General features: G+C 37.7%; 1 long non-coding RNA gene across 1 annotated transcript; it reads right to left on the reverse strand.

The window, feature by feature from the left end:
- Positions 1 to 369: 369 nt before the first annotated feature.
- On the reverse strand, positions 370 to 6,573 carry LOC110827121 (uncharacterized). The gene is made up of 2 exons (XR_015536240.1): positions 6,219 to 6,573; positions 370 to 5,369 (listed from the first exon to the last, which is right to left on the reverse strand). It is a non-coding gene; the product is annotated as an uncharacterized LOC110827121 (long non-coding RNA).
- Positions 6,574 to 6,726: the final 153 nt, after the last annotated feature.

Here is a 6,726-nt window from a genome sequence, read left to right on the forward strand (position 1 = left end):
TATATAGGCCTGTGTAAATGTTACATAAATGAGAGAGAACTATATAGTGTCACTGTATAGTTTATATAATGAAATGAAACAACATCGCGATTTACTCTTAACAGATTAAGCTTGACTCACAATGAGGGGAAAAATTCTGACTTGATCAATTTCGCCATCACTTTAATTTAGCTACGTCATATTGCAGAGCCCTTCTTGAAAATCCTGTAGTCGCTCAACTGATCAAGACATTTATGTCTTGTATATAATCTGAAGGTACTTTACCAGTTTCACATAAACCCGCCCTTGGGCCATATTCTGAGCCAGCTGAATCCAGTCTACATTTCACATCTGAACACAGTTGCACCCTTAATTCATATTAAGTTAATATTATGTTGCAAATCTTCAAGTTTATTTCAAAATAAATACCCATCGAAAGACTGGAGGTATAGCTCAACGCATTTTTAAACTCTGTACTAGATGGATGTCAGCGGTCAGCTTCACGCTTCGGCCACAGTAACCCCCGGGGAAATACTGTTCCCGTAACCAACGGATAGGAAGAGAAGACTTCAAAATCGGCCTGAACACTGTGGAGCAGAGAAATTTCTGTCCTTGCCGGGAATCTAATCCCGGTCGTCCAGTCCGTAGCTTAGCCTAGTCTTGACAGCTGCTGATTTACTGTAAAGTGTTTAATTAAGCAAATTTACGCGTGGGGCTGAATTAAGGCTTAAAGCTACTTTTAAAGAAAATCCCAGCCTTTTATATGAACCTGAAGGTTAATTATCAACTGTTTCCTTAAGATCAATTTTAATATTATCCTCCCATCTACGCTTAACTTTTCCCCATTCATAGAATGAAGCTACAACCATGCATTATTTTGCAGTTTCCATACCATTCTGTTGTCAATGCTTAGGATAGTAGTCGTGTTAACCAAAGAATCTAATTGATTGTAAGACATACAAAATATCACTTTTTGCCAGATTTATAGACTTCTCTTCTGTCCCCCCGTTTCAGGCTTAAAAGGAGACAGCCTCTCTGTGAGAACACCGAGAAGTATTCTGTTCGCTAGTTGATGAAATGCTTCTTCATCATCTCTTAACAGGTTTATTTATGTCTGTTCAGTCTCTAGAATAGACAACCACAGACACAAAGTCATTGTTAATTGTCGTACCTGTGTGTGGAGACTCATTATATTCGTTGTTACAAACCAAATTACGTCCACAGTTGAATTTGCTTGAGCGAGTCCGCTGTCTTGTTTTATTTGTTGTTTATAAGAACTGCATAAAGCTGTCTGTGCCCTTAACATTGCTTCTAAGTGGATGTCGGCTGTCAGATTCGCAATTGCGGCCAGTCTGCTCACAGGAAAATATTCTGTGAACACGGCAGGTTGTCTGGAAGTGGTGACCACGAGGAAAATCATTGTCCATGACGGGAATCGAATCCTGCTCGTCTTTCGACCCCTACATATAAATTATATTGCCTGATATATCCCGGTTCTGACGTTTAGGTAGTTTATGCAGGACAGCGAAGTTGAGGCGTAATATCTCAGTCAACAGTGCTTAGGCTGTGGGCGACCGGGGTTTGATTCCCGGCACGACAGGATTTTTCTCTTCACATGTCCAGACCGGCTGTGAGGCCAAATCACACTCCTGTCCAATGGGCGCCGGGTTGTTTTCTAGGTGGTAAAGCGACCGAGGCGTGTGTTAACCGCTCACTTCCATCTAATGTCGAGCTTAAGAATGCGTGTAGCTCTACCTCCACTACTCCATACGTCTGTATGGCGTATTCCAGCACAAGGAACATCACCATTATTTTTCTAGAGTCAAGTAAATTATATTTATAACAACAAATAGGTGTGTGTATTCTTAAAAAATACATTCAAGTACACATTAGATTAAATATAAGTAGGATCTGAGGTTTTTACGGCGGTGAATACGAAGATGGCTGTTTTCTGAGTTGTAACACCGTGTAGTTTGGTACAAGTTAACTGACGTTTCTGAGATCCTTACTGCCCCCATCAACAGGGCGATGAGACCTCTGAAACGTCGGCAAACTTCTACCAAACTACACGGCGCTATAACCCAGAAGACTGCCATCTTCGGCATTAAACGAAGCTAGCAAATTATGCCATTAAAATAGACTTCGTTTTATCAGTGTTGAAGTTGTCATTCTGCCTAAGCATGAACCCGTGATGGCACATAGGAGGTGTGCAGTAAACCCCACGCACTCTACACTTTGAAAATTGCTTCACGTCACGATGAATTGCGGTTGAGGACAAAGGTCAAGAATCATTTTTATACAAGATTTGGTCAATCCCACTGCCGGACGCAATGGTAAAGGAATCCCTGTGCCTCTGCCGCTGCAGATGCTAAAAACACAAACATAACGTGAACCGTACATGTCTATAACGGAACCACAGACAGTATCGTATTTAAGAGGAGATTATATGTACCTGATCATTTCCTGAAAATACAGGGTGATTCAAAAAGGACTTTACAACTTTGAAAGTGTATAGAAATTTATTCAGAAGGCTTACAGAATCGGTTGAGGTGTCATTTTGTAGCAAAACAAATCAAGTTTTACCTCAAACAGTCATTTTGGTTCGATGTGATTGCCATTGGTAATACGGCAGACATCCCACCTGAATTCAATTTCTTGCCAAACACGATCCAGCATATCCGGTGTCACTTCTGCAACTGCGGCGGTGATTCGAGCTTTGAGCTCAGTGAGATTGGCAGGTAAGGGTGGAACATACGATCTTTAATGAAACCCCATAAGAAAAAATCGAGTGGTGTCAAATCTGGAGAATGAGGTGGCCATGCTATCGACCCTGTTCGACCAATCCACCGACCTGGGAAACAGTTATTGAGGAAATCCCGGACTTCTGTGAGGTAGTGAGGTGGTGCGCCGTCTTGCTGGAAGTGAATGCGTCCTTTTTGGTCATCTTCGTCTAACTGTGGTATGAGAAAATTTTCGAGCCATTTTCAAATGCACTGCCGCTTGCGCTTGCGGTGACGGAATTCGGTACTACAGCACAACGTGAGTCAAACTTGATTTGTTTTGCTACAAAATGATACCTCAACCGATTCTGTAAGCCTTCTGAATACATTTCTATACACTTTAAAAGTTGTAAAGTCTTTTTTGAATCAGACGGCGAATGCGACTGGCGTCACGTCTAACAAAAGGCGATACCAAGAAATTGTTCTGTTAGCTTATACATAAATGTAATGTACTCCATCCACACTACGATACGTCTACAAATGTAATATGTATACAATGACAAATACACAAGTTTTACCTCACATTTTTTCTCACGAGAAATTTGTAGAAGAGAGCTTAAACTTGGCTTCCATTGATTCTGACAAGGGAAACAAAAAGTTAATGAGGTATGCAAGTAACTGTACACCAGATTTCAGCTTTTTATTCTGAGAAAAAAGTGTGTAAAATTTTTCTGAGTGACCTTTGTTTTCGCCACAAAATCGAATCGAAGTTCTGAATACGGACAATAACACTGCAGAAAGTCCCAGCTGATAATTTATAAGCAAAATACATTATCTTTATTTTCTCCTTAGGTCATTGTTTTCTTTTGGACTTTTTTAACAGAATGATAATTGTAGATAGCGATCAGTGACTTTGTTGTAAAGAGATATAATTTTGTGCATCACTAAACATATTTTCCTGAATTCTGCCCACACAATCAGATTTCTAACAGGTGCCGAGATTCCACGTTGGACATTTCTCATTCTGACTATTCAAATTGTAATGAAGAACCAATACATTCTATTCTTGTTCGTGATAGGAACATTTAAATGTCTTGTTAATTTAATTTTCATTCTTCTCACTTACATTGAGATAAGCATCGCTTTTATAACAGCTAAAATAGTAATTTGCATCATGAATGTTTGTCTATTATGTAAATGTATATACTATTAAACAAGCCCTTCAGAATTTTGTTGTAAAATTCGCAATAGTGTTTAATGATAATTAACAATTTACGTTAATTTAACGAAAAATTAACATCGATGTAAAAATATTCCTATTACAGAAATCAATTTGTTGAAAGCTAGTTTGTTACTACATCTCGTTTGTAAGTGATGTTGCCGCTTGGGGGAGGGGACGACATTGTAATAATGAAATTTAATATCCAGTGGTATGAGAGACTGATGATATATTATAAAACTGTGATGAATTGCTGTAGTTGTGAGGGTAGCTTTCATTTTCCTAGCATGGAACATATGTTAATGATATACTTAGGCACATAAATTATATTTCGCTATATGACTTCAGTGATGATATTAAGTTTAATTTACGAGATGCGATGTAAAATTTAAATTGTTATCATAGTTCAAGATTTGAGTATGTTTAGAAAGAGAAATATGTTTAACCTGTGAAAACTGGTGATAGAAGTTTTCCTTTTGAAAAGAATTAACATTGATTTTAGAGATATATTTAAGTATTATGGTTGTGTGTATGACTTGAATGTATTACGAATGTAAATTAATAAAGGTTGAATGCATTTATCATTGCTCAAAAACGTAGCAGCCCGCAAGGTATTTAAAGTCGCTAGTTAAAGTATGCATTCAGTTTGCTTGTGAATGCTCATTTTGACTTGTGAGCCACGAGTTATTTTAAACAGAATGAAAAAAAAAACATGATAATTTTACCCTCAATTCACCTGAGATATGTCATCACTTCACTGTAGAATTGCACAGAGTCCTATTTTAAGAGAAATATAGTTAGTTACTTCTTTCTTTCTGCACATTTTCTTAATGGATCGCTCTGTTACGCCCCATCTCCATCATGGAGAATACGTAGCACTCACACAAAACAAAAAGTTTTGAAGGCAACATCGCTCAATTACCTTCGTGATATTGTACATCTACAATTTATTTGTAGTTTGGGTACTTGTTGGTTATCGGGACGAAAAACTGCGCATGCGTATCAGTATACCCGTATACTCGGTTGTTGTTATCTGTTAGCTCGTTCAGTTATTTATTGCTGTTCGGTACCATGTTAAAAAATCTATAAGCTAATTTTGGCCTCCGGAGACAGGTTGTAACAACAATTAACATCTCATGCATATCGACATAAAATATAATTATTTGTCATTTATTGAAATAAAATACAATAACTTTCAAGTATATGTCATTTATCCACACACATTAACCTAACCTAACCTATTTTTAAAGCGATGTGTCCCGATAACCCACAAATACCATGTTTGTATTGGTGGAGATGCAGTCTCCCAAAAACAAGCATACATTGATGTCATTCCATGGACACCATCTGCCTTTCTGTTAGGTAAGTATTTTAATAGGTGTTTCAGAATTTCATCTATAGGTCCATTGTCACTGAGGAGATGTTATGAGTTTCCAAAATCAGACTGCAGACTGTTGAAAGTGAAAATAGCACATTACATAACTAATGTCATTGGTTATGATGGATGCTGGAATCTTTAAAACATACATTTCTGAGGCCAAGAACTTAAAAATAATATTGTAGTTAATGACTTCTTGGTTAAATTAAAAAGAGGTTAAATTCAGGGAATGCTTGTGACGATGCAGTTCAGAGAGAATTAAGTATAATTTTATCTGTTAATAATTAAAGGAAGAAAAGCATATCAGTTTTGACAGGTTGAAACAATTCTTATTAACGAGCTTCTGGACTTCATGCATCATTTTACAGGAAACCCGTAACAGTAAGATTAAGTATGTTTCACAACAAACTGCTAAGGAGAATATTTAGACATAAAAGGAAGTAATATTTGTATGCAGAACATATAATAATTTGCATCATAATTCACAAAGGTAGATTTATCCATATGATTAATTAAGCTTGACTCCACGAAGACATATAGGGAGTGGAGGTACAGTTCCACATATTCTTAATGACATCACTAAATTGCGATGAGTGGTCAGCTTCAGCAGAAGTGTGGCCAGTACTAATATGATAGGAGGCTGGGTGGTTCCTAGAATGAGTCTGGATCCAATGCTTAATAGCAGAAGGCTGGATGAATTGGCATAAAGAAAAATTTCTGTACCTGTCAGTCAAACTTGTCATCCAGCTTGCAGCCTAGTCACCCAATTAAGTGAGCTATCCTGTGTTCTTCATAATTTTTAACCTCCACTAAATCAAGGATGATGAAACAATTATCTTCTCAAGAAAGATGCTATACATATAATTAGAAACATTCTTTGAATAACTGAAGGTGAACTCTGACTAATTACGTGATTACTTACCAAAGAGCTTTCTCAAGGCTCCAGGTTTGATCTCTCAAAATAAGTTTTGAAGACTTTTAAAGTGCTGATTCTGAAGTTTGACAAAATAATGCAGATTGTGGCTGTGTGAATTGTTTGTTGTGGGTGGTAAGGTGCCGTGCACAACCTCTGTCGCCTTGGTGATTGGGGTTTGGATTCATACGAACAGCATTTGCTGCCTGTATACATTAATATCTGTTTAAATATACACGTCTAATATGTGCACTAAACACTTTGCATGAGTACTGTACACATCAGAGAAATGATGGAGGCTCAAGTACCTCTGAAACGTCGGTAAACTTCTACCAGACTACACATCACAACACAAAAGACAGCCATCTTCATACTCACCGCCGTGGAAACCTCATATCATACACCTTACTCAAGGCTGCCAGCTGTAGTAATTTTTAGAGCTACTTTAGTTATTGGTGAAGTTTCTGAGATGTTCCTTTGGGGTTGCAGGCCGTTTGTCTGTTGTGCATCGCCGAGA

This window comes from Zootermopsis nevadensis, unplaced genomic scaffold (assembly GCF_977971745.1).
Source record: "Zootermopsis nevadensis isolate Lab colony 2312 unplaced genomic scaffold, Znev_1.0 Znev_ptg000021l, whole genome shotgun sequence".
NCBI classification, from domain to species: Eukaryota; Metazoa; Arthropoda; class Insecta; order Blattodea; family Termopsidae; genus Zootermopsis; species Zootermopsis nevadensis.